Source organism: Anolis sagrei, chromosome 1, assembly GCF_037176765.1.
Source record: "Anolis sagrei isolate rAnoSag1 chromosome 1, rAnoSag1.mat, whole genome shotgun sequence".
NCBI lineage: Eukaryota > Metazoa > Chordata > Lepidosauria > Squamata > Dactyloidae > Anolis > Anolis sagrei.
The window spans coordinates 163,699,933-163,715,992 of NC_090021.1; the positions used below are offsets into that span (position 1 = coordinate 163,699,933).

General features: G+C 40.4%; 1 protein-coding gene across 18 annotated transcripts in view; it reads left to right on the forward strand.

The window, feature by feature from the left end:
- The window catches only part of PCBP3 (poly(rC) binding protein 3), a 153,890-nt gene that overhangs the window by 15,144 nt on the left and 122,686 nt on the right, over nucleotides 1-16,060 (forward strand). The window contains exon 1 of one of the 18 annotated variants that reach the window (XM_060783390.2): nucleotides 8,869-8,947. The exons of the other annotated variants lie outside the window; for them this stretch is intronic. The gene's annotated coding sequence lies outside the window, so the exon portion shown is untranslated. Of the gene's footprint in view, nucleotides 1-8,868; nucleotides 8,948-16,060 lie in introns of those variants that run through there. 18 annotated transcript variants of the gene reach the window in all.

Here is a 16,060-nt window from a genome sequence, read left to right on the forward strand (position 1 = left end):
TGGAGCTGCAGGCTATTGAAGGTTGCTCTGCCCCCTCCTGTGCTCTTTGCTTCAGCGTGACCTAGAAGGCAGGTTTCAACCCCCCCCCCCCCCCGCAAAATTTTCAACCCCCCCATTTCAACCCCTCCCGAAATTTTTTTCTGGCTACGGCCCTGGGGGGGAGGTTCACATACTAGTACAGAGGCAAGTCAAAATGCACTTGATGTTGGGAAAAAATTAAAACGTCAGTGAGATTGTGATTGACAGATTCATAATTCCCTGTGAATAAAAAAGGACAAGAGAATAGCTTGAAACCAGATGTGTTCTAACTGATTACTTCATATTTTCCAAAACGTTTACATATTTCATTTAAAATATTTACTTAGTTTTTCCACAAATAACATTTTGAACAATAGCTTATTTTTTATAAGAGATGTTGTAATTTAAAAGCATTTAAACCCTGCACAAAATGCATGTCTCTATTATTTTATGTGGTATCGTACCTTCCTGAGCTATTCCACGTATACAGCCACTACCAGAGATAACATACACATTTCAAGACAAAGTATCACCATAATTCAGTACAAATTAGACCTAGCAAACAAGCCAATAAAAACAGAACGAGGCTAAAATTAGAAAAAATGCATCCTCCATAAATAAGGGAATAGCACACTAAATCACAAAGTCTCACATATATGCAAGCCAGTTCAGAAAAAAATATTCTGTTAACTTACAAACAATGACTACATACGAACAGTCATGTACATAAAAGCTTTGAATGCTTAATTAGAGAATCAAACTAATCTTAACTACATTTACTCAGCCCCTCCAGCCAAATACATTTCCAAAGATTAAAAGCAAACAAAAACATAAAATGAGGCCATAAAGATTGCTTTGCTCTTGGTCTGAGAGGATTTGAGGAACATGACTAGATCAAGAGATTGAAAGCAAAGGCCGATTATTTGGAAGATATTGCCTGCGGGATTAAACCAAGGGCTATGAATGGATTCTGCCTGGGTAAGCGGAGGGAGAGTCCCAGATGTGGAGGTCGTGGGTTGCTGCATTATGCTCACTTAATATAATGGTCATGGAATTGTGTCAAATAGGAGGAGGAGGAGGACTTGAGCCGCTGTGTAAGCAGACAGAGTCTTCCGTGTTCACATTGCATTTAGAATTTGCAGAAGCATTTGTGGCTGCATGTTTTACCAAAATGTCTCAAGGTAGACAGGATTGTAGCAAGTCCTATGCTTAGTCTGGGAGATTTATCAATCTTGGGCTTGTGTACCCAGCTGTTCAGTCTTTCTGTTCCCCTTCTCCCTTTCCCACTGCCCTAGAAGAGCACAAAGAATGGGCTCAGACAGCTAGTGACCACCAGAGATGAGTCTAATAACAGGGAAGTTTTGGTAGAGGAACAAAGGCTTCCTATACTTTTTGTATAAACAATTTTTGTCCAGACCGAGAATCCCTTAATTCAGATGGTTTAGGTTAGAAATGTAGTGAAACTGACATTCCAGAGCCTGGAAATGAAAATGCACTTTAGTCATTTGTGGTTTTTTACCCAGCATTTCCACTAAAAATATGATAAGTGTGGCTAACATGTCATTAAAACCACTCAAAACAAGCACACAAGCCCTTTATCCACAGATTTGATATTTACTGCTTCACTTTTCCAGATTTCCAAAATATTCCCTTCCCCTTAGAAGTGTTTGTCGGCTTCTCTACGGCTGAATCTACACTGACCAAATAATGCAGTTATTTTAATTCAGTTCAAATTGCATTATATGGGTTTACACTGGCCATGTAATGCAGTTCAAGCCATTATTTGATGGACTGCATCCAGCATAAGCCCCTCCATGCTATTCTGTGGTATGTTTCTGATTCACATATAGCCAAAATGTCTCTGTGTGGGTCTTGAAATGTATACCCTGTGGATACTCCACTTTGGCAGGAAAAACGAAATGCAAAGATATAGAATGGGGGACAATGCCTGGCTCAAGAGCAGTACGTGTGAAAAAGATCTTGGAGTCCTTGTGGACAACAAGTTAAACATGAGCCAACAATGTGATGTGGCGGCAAAAAAAGCCAATGGGATTTTGGCCTGCATCAATAGGAGCATAGTGTCTAGATCTAGGGAAGTCATGCTACCCCTCTATTCTGCTTTGGTTAGACCACACCTGGAATATTGTGTCCAATTCTGGGCACCACAATTCAAGAGAGATATTGACAAGCTGGAATGTGTCCAGAGGAGGGCGACTCAAAATGATCAAGGGTCTGGAGAACAAGCCCTATGAGGAGCGGCTTAAGGAGCTGGGCATGTTTAGCCTGAAGAAGAGAAGGCTGAGAGGAGATATGATAGCCATGTATAAATATGTGAGAGGAAGCCACAGGGAGGAGGGAGCAAGCTTATTTTCTGCTTCCTTGGAGACTAGGACGCGAAACAATGCCTTCAAACTACAAGAGAGGAGATTCCATCTGAACATGAGGAAGAACTTCCTGACTGTGAGAGCCGTTCAGCAGTGGAACTCTCTGCCTTGGAGTGTGGTGGAGGCTCCTTCTTTGGAAGCTTTTAAACAGGGGCTGGATAATCATCTGTGAGGGGTGATTTGAATGCAATATTCCTGCTTCTTGGCAGGGGGTTGGACTGGATGGCCCATGAGGTCTCTTCCAACTCTTTGATTCTATGATTCTATGATATGGGAGTCATAAAGTAGTTACAATAAATAAAGCAGATTAAACAGCCAAATTGAAAATCTATACTTGTATAATCTTTCTAAAAAACACTGTGATCCATCCCTACAGAGAGAAGGGATGGATCACATGATCAAGGAAAGGGCATTCCGAAGACTGGAAGCCAGCATAGCAGTCCATCAAGCAGTCCTTTGAATAATCACATTCTGTGGGCTAGCAACTGCAGAAGTGGCCCTTCCACACAGCCCTATATTCCAGAATATCAAGTCACAAAATCCCACATTATCTCAGTGTGGACTCAGATAACCCAGTTCAAAGCAAATATTTTGTGATTTGCTGCCTTGATATTCTGGGATATAGAGCTGTGTGGAAGGGCCCTTAGGTAGCCAGACCATAATAATAATAATAATAATAATAATAATAATAATAATAATAATAATAATCTTTATTTGTACCCCACTACCATCTCCCCAAGGGACTCAGTGCGGCTTACATGAGGCCGAGCCCACAATACAACAATAAACAATAACAACAATAATACAAAACAATAAATAAACTCATAAGCAAAAATAAGCAATAAACATTAACAATAACACGATGCATTTAAAAACCTATGGCTGGGCCAAATGTAATAATTAAAAATTTAAAAATAATGCTGGGTATGACAAAGTAACATGTAACTGGGATAGAAGTTTTGGAGAGGGAAGAAATGTGCAGACAATCTTAAATCATTATTAAAGTGCGTTTAGGGACATATTGCTGGGAGCTTCCTTATTCTGGGAAGGCACACTGAAACAGCCATGTTTTCAGGCTCCTCCTAAAGACTGCCAGAGTTGGGGCTTGCCTAATGTCCTTGGGGAGTGAGTTCCAGTCGAGGGGTCACCACCGAGAAGGCTCTCTCCCTCGTTCCCACCAATCGCGCTTGCAATGGTGGTGGGAGTGTGAGCAGGGCCTCTCCAGATGATCGAAGAGATTGTGTGGGTTCATACACAGAGATGCAGTCACGCAGGTAGGTGGGTCCCAAACCGTTTAGGGCTTTGTAGGTAAGCGCCTGCACCTTGAATTGGGACCGGAAAATGAATGGCAGCCAATGGAGCTCCTTAACTTGTCATATGGGTCCTCTTGGTAGGAGGGTTGACCTCTCCCTGTAAGGAGCTCCAGTTAACAACCTGGCCGCCGCTCATTGAACCAGTTGGAATTTCTGGGCCGTTTTCAAGGGTAGCCCCACGTAGAGTGCATTACAGTAGACTAAGGCATAGACCACCCTGGCCAGATCTGCCTTCACGAGGTATGGTCACAGTTGGCGCACGAGTCTTAATTGTGCAAAGGCCCTCCCGGCCACCACCGACGCCTGAGCTTCAAGCGACAGTGATGAGTCCAGAAGGACACCCAAACTACGGACCTGTGACTTCAGGGGGAGTGCAACCCCGTCCAACACAGGTTGCCACCCTATACCCCGATCTGGTTTGCGATCTATCAAGAGGACCTCTGTCTTGTCGGGATTAATCTTTAACCTCAAGTCATTTTAGAGCTTAAAGCCAAAAATCCTAAACTGGTTCTGAAAACCTATTAGCAATCTCTGTAGGTCTTCCCATATGACAAGTTTCACAATGCACAAATGCTGATGTGAAGCTCTTATCACTTCCAGACCACTTTTTTTTTTGCTATTTGTGGCTCCCTACTCTTTGAGGGTCCTTCCTATATCCCAGAATATTAAGGCAAAAAATCCCACAATATCTGCTTTGAACTGGGTTATCTGAGTTCACACTCATAATGTGGAATTCTCTGCTTTGACATTCTGGGACATAGTGCTGTGCAGAAGGTCCCCAAAACAGTAGTAAGAGCAAAATTACTCTCCTCAGTTGTTTTTTTCAACTCTAAAGCATTTCATGGATTGTAGGCCACATCATCAGGTGCATTTTATGAAATGAGTTGCATTCTGCAAAAGCTTATGCCAAATAAAACTTGGTTAAAATGGTAATCTGACCCCCTTTTTGTTGCTATTGTTTTCAAGCCTTTCTCCTGATCTTGAAAACTTGGGTTCAATGCCATCATATAAACCTTGGAACTTATTCCAGGAAAAATTGGAAGGTAAAAAAAAGGCTGTTTGCACACACACATTTGTCCCTGCTTCAACTGATCTGGCTTCTTCTTATTTATAAAATGGCATTTTATAAATGTACAGAGACTCTTTCATTTTTTTTCAAATCAACAAGCAAAATGCAAATCTAAGGAATTGTTTAATAATGATGATGATGATGATGTAAAACTCAAAAATACATCTAACCTTGTGTGTAAAAAAAAAGCTAAATTTCAGCTAAGCAAACAGCAGCATGCATTTAGATTAAACCATTTTAGGAAGGATGAAAATAGCTCAGTAATGGGACAAGATGCCTGAGGGATGTACAGGAACGGGCTGTATAATGGAAGGGATTGGAAAAATCAGGATGGAGAAGCATCTGTCGCTGATGCTTTACCCCCCCCCCCCTTTTTTTTATTTTATTTGCTGCAGGGCAGCCTTTGGACTATATGTCCAAGAGCATACCATGTACCCTTGAGATTCCTCCAACTAAACTTGTAATGCTAGAGAAATAGCTGTGTTAAAAAAAGAAAAAGAGTCCTGAAGTGCCATAAAAAAGCTGTGAGGTTCATTTGGCATACACTTTTGTGAGCTGGGTGTATTCTGAGGAAAAGCACTATCTTGAGACATGGACTACTCTGCATTGCTGCATAAAATGAACTAATGGAAATAATCAATATTAAGCAGGTTGTAAACAGATTACATCCTAAATTCATTTGCTAGTTCCAGCTAGAGAAGACCCATTCAATCTATGGAATTTCTATAACTGTTGATTTATCACTTAGCAATGGAGTAATTTGAACTAGCAACTGGTTTTATGCCTAAAACTGTGCTACACATTGATACCAGTTTAACTGCATGACTCTTTCCTAGAGATTCGTAGTTTGGTAAGGTACTTTACATTTTCTGAGAGAGAACTCTGGTGTTTTAACCCAGAGAGTGAACTAGTACTCTGAACCAGGGAATGCCTCAAAATAGCTAGAAATCCGAGGGTTGTGTAGGACGGAGCTGTCCTGTAGGCTTGGGTGGTTTCGTTCATTAATTTCATAATTCGTTATTAATTCGTATTTAAATTAGCTTACGATCCAATATTGAGCCATGCAGGAATAGTGTGAGGAGTAAATTAGATGTGAAACAATTTTTTCAATTTATTTCGTAATTATTTCAAAATTATTTCAAAATTATTTCAAAATTATTTCGTAATTATTTTCGCATGTCTGGTGCAAGTTTTATAGTTGTTGTTTGTTTTATCACACCAACAGTCAACAACAGAGGGAGAGGGAAGCTTCAGAAGTTCCCCCTGTCCCATTTGGAGGTTTTTTTAGCATATTGCATAATCGCGTCCGCCATTAACGAATCGATTCGTAATTATACAAAATTTCGTAAATTTCGACATTTTTAAAAGGAAAATTTCGGAATTCTTTTAAAAAACGAAACGCGATGGACCCCTAAAAACGAAACGAGTTTAGAAACAAATTTTTCCATTGTTACCCAAGCCTACTGTCCTGTACCAATGGTACTACAACAGTCAATCAATCAATGACTCTATTCATGGTCCTCAATTCCATAATATGCCATCACTGATAAGACCCATTACCACTGGAACATATGAAGATGCCTGACTCTGGGCGCAGTTGTTTTACATACTACCTAGTAACTACCACACTAGTGGACATTCAAGTTGAAAACATGACACTTATTTGAGATTCACTCCTGCCTCACATTTCTTTTTTCCCTACATAAACCATTTTAGGGTTACATCTGTCAGTGATGCAGAAAGGAGGCTTCCCCCCAACTCCTTTCCCTCTCCTCACTACCAGAAATTAGCAGAGCAGCTAATTACTTTATTTACACAAGCACTGCTATATATAGGGTTTACTCACAGCAGGAGGTCCTATGTAAGGAGAAACTTGGCAAGTAGATGTTAATTTATGGCTTCTCTTATCAGTAGTTCCAATCTCTGGATCCCATGTCATCTTGGGGATCACATGTCAGTTTGACCAGAAGGTCCTATCCTAGTATTACATGTCTTTATGTTTTTAACCCCTTCGGATCTGGTAACCCCTTCAAATCATGTTGAAGAATGGATTTTTTTTCCTGACACACACACATATATTGAACAACATCAAGGTCCCTGTGAATGTAGTATTTGCTATTACAAACAATCAAAAGAAAGGCTTGAAAATTGGAAAAGACTTCTACCTGAGACTTTGAGAACTACTGATGGTCGACATAACCTGAGTAATTACTAGTTACTGATCGACCTATGATGCCATGTAATCTAGTGTTATCACAAAAGGAGTGTTGATATCCTTCCTTCCCTCCAAAATACTATTGACATTTGAGAGTGAATCCCTTTACATGGGTATCTGGAATTATTTCTTTGACCACTTTCAGAGAGAAGGGAATGAGGGTGAGAAGTTTGTACATTACAGCCCCAGTCATGCACAGCATTAAGGAGCCCCTGGTGGCTCAGTGGGTTAAACCACTGAGCCGCTGAACTTGCTGACCAAAAGGTCAGTGGTTTGAATCTAGGGAGCCAACGTAGCATGTTGAAAACATTCAAATGTGAGTAGATCAATAGGTTTTCACAGGAAGGTAACGGGTGCTCCTTGCAATAATGCTGGCCACATGACCTTGGAGGCATTGATGGACAACACCGCCTCTTCAGCTTAGAAATGGAGATGAGCACCACCTCCCAGAGTCGGACATGACTAGACTTAATGTCAGGGAAAACCTTGGCCTTTACATTTACATCCACAACATTAGAAAAAAACTAAAGCAAAATAGATATGACCACAGAACTCAGAGTCTATTTTTCATACACCTCTCCTTGGTTTATTCTTTTCCTTCACTTAAGCTATCATTGTAAGTTTGACTTTTGTGAATTTGATTATTCACTGTTTTGATTCAAATGTTCTCTCTCAAAATCTCTGGCGCAAGGCAATCTAGATATTACTAGAGAGATATTTTCTCTGGTAAAACACAGAAAAAAGGATGTGATACCAGTAGGCCTGGGCGGTTTCGTTTCGTTAATTCGTAATTCGTTAATAATTCATTAATTTTTCCAATTAGAAAATGATAACGAACCATTCTGGAGCAATTATTAAAAAAAACGAATTTTTAAACACGTTTTGTAAATGCTTCGTATTTCGTTATTGTATTCGTTTCGTTATTGTTCTGAGGTCGTTTCGTTATTATTTCCGCATGTCTGGGCCAGTTTTATGGTTTAATTAGTGAAAAAAAATTATAATATCACACCAACAGTCAACAACAGAGGGAGAGGGAAGCTTCAGAAGTTTTTGGAGGTTTTTTAGCGTATTTCGCGGTCGCGTCCGCCATTAACGAATCGATTCGTTATTGTTTCGGAAATCGATTCGTTAATTTTTTACCATTTACGACATTTCGTAAATATCGAACTTTTTAAAAGGAAAATTTTGTAATTATTTTAAATATCGAAACAAAAAAACCCCCAAATACAAATCGATTTTAGAAACAATTTTTTGCGTTGTTACCCAGGCCTAGATACCAGTATTGGATTCTATTAGGATGGGTAAACTGAAGCTTAATCAAGGTAAGACAGAAGTGTTCCTGGTCAGTAAGAAGAAGATCAAGGACTAGGGGTTCAGCCTGTAATTGATAGGGCTATGTTCCCTCTGAAAACACAGGTTTACAGGTTAGGTGTCTTTCTGAATTCTTTCCTGACTCTGTATGTCCAGGTTTCAGGTTGGTAGGGAAATATTTGCAACGTTGAAGTTAATGTGACAATTGCTATTATTTGTGTCTATGTCACCACTGTAATGTGTAAGTTCATTTCCTACCATTTGAACTACTGTCATGTGCTCTACACAGGGCTGTTACTGAGAAGTGTTTTGAACCTGCAGCAGGCCCCTAAGGCTGTAGCCAGACTGTTGACCAGGAACTCTTGAGTCTGTTGTTATGACAGTTCCACTTGCAATTGGTCTTTCCACTTGCAATTTCTGGGCACAATTTGAAGTGCTGGTTATGATGTATCAACCCTAGTCCAATCCAGGCAATTGGCAAAACTGCACTGTTTGGGCTTAGCGATCTTCATGAGAGTTCCTTCACTGAGTCTCAGAAGGACATTTGGCAAGGATGTGAGACGGGCTTTATTGGTGGGTGCTCCAAGACTTTGAAACTCGCTACCAAAGCAATCGTACTTGCAGTCCCTAGTGACAGGTAAATACTCCCCCCACCCCAGTTTTGGCAGTTGACAATGTTGCTGTATTTTCATAGGTAATTTGATTTTGAAATGTATTTTGAAATGTTTTTTTAAATTTAATTTTGTTTTAAATTGATGTTTTTAATTGTGTTTTTATTTAATTCATACTTGCTTTGTGTTTTAATGGTATTTTCCTCTATCTATCAATCTATCAATCTATCAGTCTATCAGTCTATCAATCTATCTATCTATCTATCTATCTATCTATCTATCTATCTGTATGCCACCTGGATTTGGGAAAAAAGTGAGATATAGATCCAAGAAATAAAATAATTACAGTAAATGAAAAACAACAAAGAAAAGGAAGTACAGAGAAAAGAAAGCAATGCAGATACTTTTCAAAAATCATACAGATTCCAGTGAGATGGCCATGTTATTCTATTGTGAGGAAAACAGCAAAGCACTTTGAAAATGAATAGATTGTAGTTGGTGCTTTTATGGACCAGAAAACATTTTGTATAAAAATTAGAGAAAAAGGTTGTTAAAGACACAGGATTTGAATCAGGCATTGTTTTGGATTACCCTGCCATTGTCAAGTAATTAAAATATTTGGAGAGGAACACAGAAAGAACTCCAGTTTTTGTGGAAAGATGTGCAGAAACATATTTAAGCATAAAGCCAAATGTAGTAAACCAGTATTAGAACAAATGGTGACCAGCTCTCTTGCAATGCAGACTTTCCTGAGTTATTTCTGTAGGTTGGCATGAAGGAGTAAATAAACATTTCTTACCATACATCTTCCATGTAACTGAAAATGCTGGAAAGTAATTCAATTGATGGTGTGGGCTACAGTCCCAAATAAACTATATGCCAAATAAACCTTGTTCGTTTCTAAGGTTTTTGTTGGGTCTGCCAAATAAAGCAACTCTGTTGAGAAACCGAGTTGAAGTAGGTCTTAATGTCTTTGACGATAACACATATTTTATAGTATTTTGCTAAATTGTCTTCTAAAAGGGAATTTGGTACTACATTCCAAAATTCTGCCATGTGGAAAGTAGTTCTTGGATTTTTAATAGGCGGTTATTCTTTAGCTGCATGTATCAAAGTAAAAATCCATGCAAATGAATCAATTTTTCTTCAGTGACGTAAATATATAACATGATGAAAGGTTGGAAAACACTGCTCATGATTCAAATGCCTGCTTTACTGTGATACCCATTAAAAGAGCATGCATGGGGCTGGGAGTGGGATAAAGGAAAAAGGAGCGGCCAACAGTTTAGATGGATTAGATGCAGACTTATCTCATTTGGCTCGACATTTCATACAAGCATTGCTTACCAAAAAAAATATGCTAGTACCTTCAGGTCTTGAAGCAAATGTGACTGGGAGAAAAGATGAAAAAGGATGATGTGGAACAGAAAAAATCCAAGTAAATTTTGATGTATGCACCCATTTTATTTCATTACGTTTTGTGAATAGAATAGAATAGAACAGAATAGAATAGAATAGAACAAAATGTGATCTTCTTCGCCAGCCACCTTCCCACCCAAGTTATGGCCTTGGAGGCTTACTGGAATGAAGAAAGCTACAAAATTAAAATCTGTTGTTGGGAACTGTCCAAGGTACTTGATTTTTCAAGCAAAGTAATGCATTTGCAATGAAGAAGCTGAACAACAGCCAATCCCATGTCCTCATACACAAACACATACATCAACACATCCACACGTACAAAGTATTCAAAGAAAAAGATTACGCTTGGGTATGTCTGCTGGATATGTTTATCAAACTGTGTCCTGTTCCAGGGTTTTACTCTTTACTCTTCACTCCTACAAGGCAATAATTCCCTGTGAAGTCTTCCTGTAGAACTATAAACTCTTTAATAAGCTCTGTCAGTTTTTGCTAGCCCAGTCCACACACTGGATGATGTGGGTACTGAACTGTTAAACACAATAAATCAAAGCCATATCCTTTGTTCTCAAGCTCTTCTTCAGATAAGCATATAAGTGGAGCAGCTGAGGAGTCAGCCAAATCCATTTTCCCAGCTCAGTAAAGTAACTGAAACACATTTTATTGGGGGAAAAACTGAGGGATATTCTCACTTAAATAGGGTCTTCTAACCCAGCCTTCAATAAGCTATTCATGTTCTGTGTCTCCTGCATGTTACACATGGAGATAATAATGGTGCAATAACCTAATTTACAAGCCATTCAAATTTTTCTAGAGTAACACAGAGATACTGAAACCATAGGGATTTACTTGTATTCTTATTTATTTGTGTTTATTTATTTATTTATTTATTTAAAAGTTTTGTATACCGTTTTGTATAGTCTCTTGAGGGACTCAGATCGGTTTCCAACCATAAAATCACATACAGTCAATAAAACATCATAATTCATATTACAATAAAACATTAAAACAGCAATTACATTCAATAACTACAATGGTCAGTCGTCCTACTAAAACATTTGTTCATCATCCTCCATCCATATCTCAGGGTGTTGGCTCACTCATCGAATGCCTGTCTCCATAACCACATCTTCACCTGTTTCCTGAATGTCAGGATAGAAGGGGTGGTTTTGATCTCCAGTGGGAGAGAGTTCCAGAGTCACGGGGCCACCACCGAGAAGGCCCTGTCCCTCATCCCCACCAGATGTGCTTGCGAGGCCGGTGGGACTGAGAGCAGGGCCTCTCCAGACGATATTAATAATCTTGATGGTTCATAGGGGAGAATACATTCGGAGAGGTAAACAGGGCCGGAGTCGTTTAGGGCTTTATAGGTTAACACCAGCACTTTGAATTGTGCTCGGAAGCTAATTGGCAGCCAGTGGAGCTGGTGTAACAGTGGAGTGGTGTGCTCCCTGTACCCAGCACCTGTTAGTAGTCTGGCTGTCGAGCGTTGGACTAGCTGCAGCTTCCGGGCAGTCTTCAGAGGCAACCCCACATAGAGAGCGTTGCAGTAATCTAAACGGGATGTAACCAAAGCGTGGACCACCGTGGCCAAGTCAGACTATTTATATCCTGCTTTTTCTCTCTATACGAGATGCAAAGCAGCTCACAACTAAAAGCATAGCAATACAACTTAAAATGTACAAATATACAAATATTAAAATAGTATTAAATGTCAATCATATTAAATTTATATTATATCAAATGTATATGCCACAGTATGATCAAGTTGCTCAAGCAAACCATGAGGAATCAATAACCATAACAGAAGTTGCCTTTAAAACAAGCAGCTAATAAAACCGGAGTGGGTTAAAAGGACTTTGACCAATGAGGGCATCTTAGGAGCTGCATCACCCTGGAGGCAGAGGGGTGTCCAGGGCCAGGGCCGTAGCCAGAAAAAAAATTTGGGGAGGGTTGAAAATTTGGGGGGGGGGGTGTTTGAAAATTTCGGGGGGGGGGGGGGGTTGAAACCTGCCTCCTAGGTCACGCTGAAGCAAAGAGCAGAGCAGGGGGCAGGTCAACCTTCAATAGCCTGCAGCTCCACCCCTGTCAACCACCTCCACCAAGTCTGGCCTCCTTAATGAGTTGCTTGGTTGCTTCAGTACATCAGCTATTGCTGCAAGTAATGACAGTGTGAGTAAATTGTCAATATTTGCTTGAGATAGTGCTTACAGTTCTGGAGGGACTCTTAATTTTTTGCATCTCATAGATTTAGCATGGGGATTTGGTTAACCAGTTAAAAATAATGAGTAAACCAGTTTTTTTAAAAAAAGATCTGAAACATTTCGGGGGGGGGGTTGAACCCCTAAAACCACCCCCTCGCTACAGGCCTGTCCAGGGCTGAAAGGCTGAAACCCCCTGGCTGAGAAATCCAAAGTCAGGCCTATGAAGAAAACCCAGTAGGTAGACATAAAGACAGGCATATACAGGTTGAACATTCCTTAACCGAAGGTCTTGGAGCCAGAACTATTTTGGATTTTGACTGGATTTTGAATACCTGTATTTGCATATATATTTGCACACACAATGAGATATCTTGGAGATGGGAAGGACCTCAGTCTAACCACAAAATTCATGTATGCTTCTTAAACACCTTATACTCATAGCCTGGAAGCAATTTTATACAAATTTAAAATAATTTGGTATATGAAATAAAGTTTGGTGTACATTTATTTATTTATCATGTCATCCGCAACCAGAACATTGTATTACATTTCTAACAAAACAAAACAAACAAACAGATAAAAAAAACACAAATTTTGCAAACTTGGTAGCTGATTAAATGTCCTTTGACCAGTATCTGGCCACTTGGAGTGCCTCTGGTGTTGCCGCAAGAAGGTCCTCCATCGTGCATGTGGCAGGGCTCAGGTTGCATTGCAGCAGGTGGTCAGTGGTTTGCTCTTCTCCACACTCGCATGTCGTGGATTCAACTTTGTAGCCCCATTTCTTAAGATTGGCTCTGCATCTCGTGGTGCCAGAGTGCAGTCTGTTTATTTATTTATTACTGCGCTTGTATACCGCTGTTTCTCAGCCTACATTGGCGACTCAACGCGGTTTACAACACTACAATAATCAACAGTATTCAATATAAAAAGCATAAAAACACATACAAAATACACAGTATTGGGCCACCAATAACAAACCAGTGCATCTCTTAACTAAAAACACAATCCAAATTCATCGTCTGTGATTACCAGTCCTTGATCATCAGATTCGTTGCACCGAGTTAACCGAAAGCTTGTTCGAACATCCATGTCTTCAGTCTTTTTCGAAACACCATCAGCGAGGGGGCTGACCTTACCTCTATGGAGAGGGCGTTCCAAAGCCGAGGGGCCACCACAGAAAAGGCTCTGTCTCTCGTCCCCACCAGCCGCACCTGTGAAGCAGGCGGGATAGAGAGCAGGGCCTCCCCAGAAGATCTTAGGGTCCTGGTGGGCTGATAGGCCGAGATACGTTCGGATAGATGTTCAGCGCCTTCCAAGTTGCCCAGTCTTCTGTGTGCCCAGGGGGGAGTCTCTCACCTGGTATCACCCACGGATTGAGGTGCTGGGTTTGAGCCTGCCACTTTTGAACTCTCGCTTGCTGAGGTGTTCCAGCGAGTGTCTCTGTAGATCTAAGAAAACTATTTCTTGATTTAAGTCATTGACGTGCTGGCTGATACCCAAACAAGGGATGAGCTGGAGATGTCTCTGCCTTGGTCCTTTCACTGTTGGCTGCCACTTCCCGGCGGATGTCAGGTGGTGCAATAAGCAGTGTAATTTCTCCAGTGGTGTAGGGCGCAGACACCCTGTGATAATGCAGCATGTCTCATTAAGAGCCACATCCACTGTTTTAGTGTGGTGAGATGTGTTCCAATGTGGTGTACATTGAACACCAAGGAAAGATTTCACTATGTCAGCTACTTATGTGACAATTTTGGACTGTGAAGTATTTTGGAATTTCAGATAAGGAATGCTCAACCTATACTAAGAATGAGTCTGAGATAAAGAAAGATGGCTGGATATTCATCTTAGCAAGGAATAGCTGTGCCACTTACCATATTATATGCTTTGCCAGCATAATGTAGTTAAATATAACAATGTGTACACTTGTATTGTCGAAGGCTTTCATGGCCGGAATCACTGGGTTGTTGTAGGTTTTTTTGGGCTGTATGGCTATGGCCATACAGCCCGAAAAAACCTACAACAACCCAATGTGTACACTTGACTGAAAAAGCTGTTTTTAAAAGATTACTGAATGAGGAAAACAATCTCCCTCCTTCCTCATTGCCATCACTTACTTAATCATGATACACTACATTAAAGCATAATCCTGAGTTGTTCACTCAGGATTGCTGCTAAAATGCAATGCCTATAACCATGGGATTAGGACCTAATCGGAGAAAGGTAAAACCACTGTAAAGAACAGGGGAATGGTTACCTCAGAAAAAAACAAACAAAAAACAGTTTCAGCCAAGAAAACAGGGGCAAGGGGGTTCATGGGAATAAATGCTTTTGACTCCATTTAATTTTTACAGATCGAGTAAAAAAATTACCAATGAGAAACAAAACCAATCCTGGCTAACTGAATTGGCTCTCTCTGTGTGTAGATTTCCATTGGGAAACCCTTATTTTGCTCAGTTTACAAGAAGAGAGAAACCAAAGACACAAACATACATCTCGCAACAAAAACAACATAGTGCACCTGAAAACATCATATATGAATTGTGAACTGAGTAACAACTACACACACAACCCACTTATAATCATAAGGAACTCCTGCTGGACACATACTAGTAGCCATTGCTCAGAATGGGACACCAGGGCATTAAGCTGATGTAAGGAATGCCCCTAAGCAGGTGAAGCATTGCCAAGGGCATAGAAGTTGCCGGAAAGAGAAAGAGAGCAGACGAAAGTCTATGCCACAGTGGGCTGCTAGATCCTCTCCATGCACACGCTACACTTGCACCTCATGCTAATGTAAGTTTATTTGATTTTCATGGGAGCACAGGAATGAATATGGGGAGAGTCTAATCTCTTGTATCTAAATCAGCGTTTTTTAACCTTTCATTGTAGGTGAACTATAAATCCCAGCAACTACAACTCCCAAATGTCAAGGTCTGTTTTCCCCAAACTTCAGCAGTAGTCACATTTGGTTATATAGAGTATTTGTGCCAAACTTGGTCCAGATGCATCATTGTTTGAGTCCACAGTGCTCTCTAGATGTAGGTGAACTACAATTCCAAAATTCAAGGTTAATGCCCACCAAACCCTTCCAGTATGTTCTGTTGGCCATGGGAGTTCTGTGTGCAAAGTTTGGTTCAATTCCATCATTGGTCGAGTTCAGAATGCTCTTTGATTGTAGGTGAACTATAAATCCCAGCAAGTGAAACTCCCAAATGACAAAATCAATTCCCCCCTCCAACCCCACCAGTATTCAAAATTGGGTTTATTGGGTATTTCATAGAATCATAGAATCATAGAATCAAAGAGTTGGAAGAGACCTCATGGGCCATCCAGTCCAACCCCATTCTGCCAAGAAGCAGGAATATTGCATTCAAATCACCCCTGACAGATGGCTATCCAGCCTCTGTTTAAAAACTGTTTAAAGAAGGAGCCTCCACCACACTCCGGGGCAGAGAGTTCCACTGCTGAACGGCTCTCACAGTCAGGAAGTTCTTCCTCATGTTCAGATGGAATCTCCTT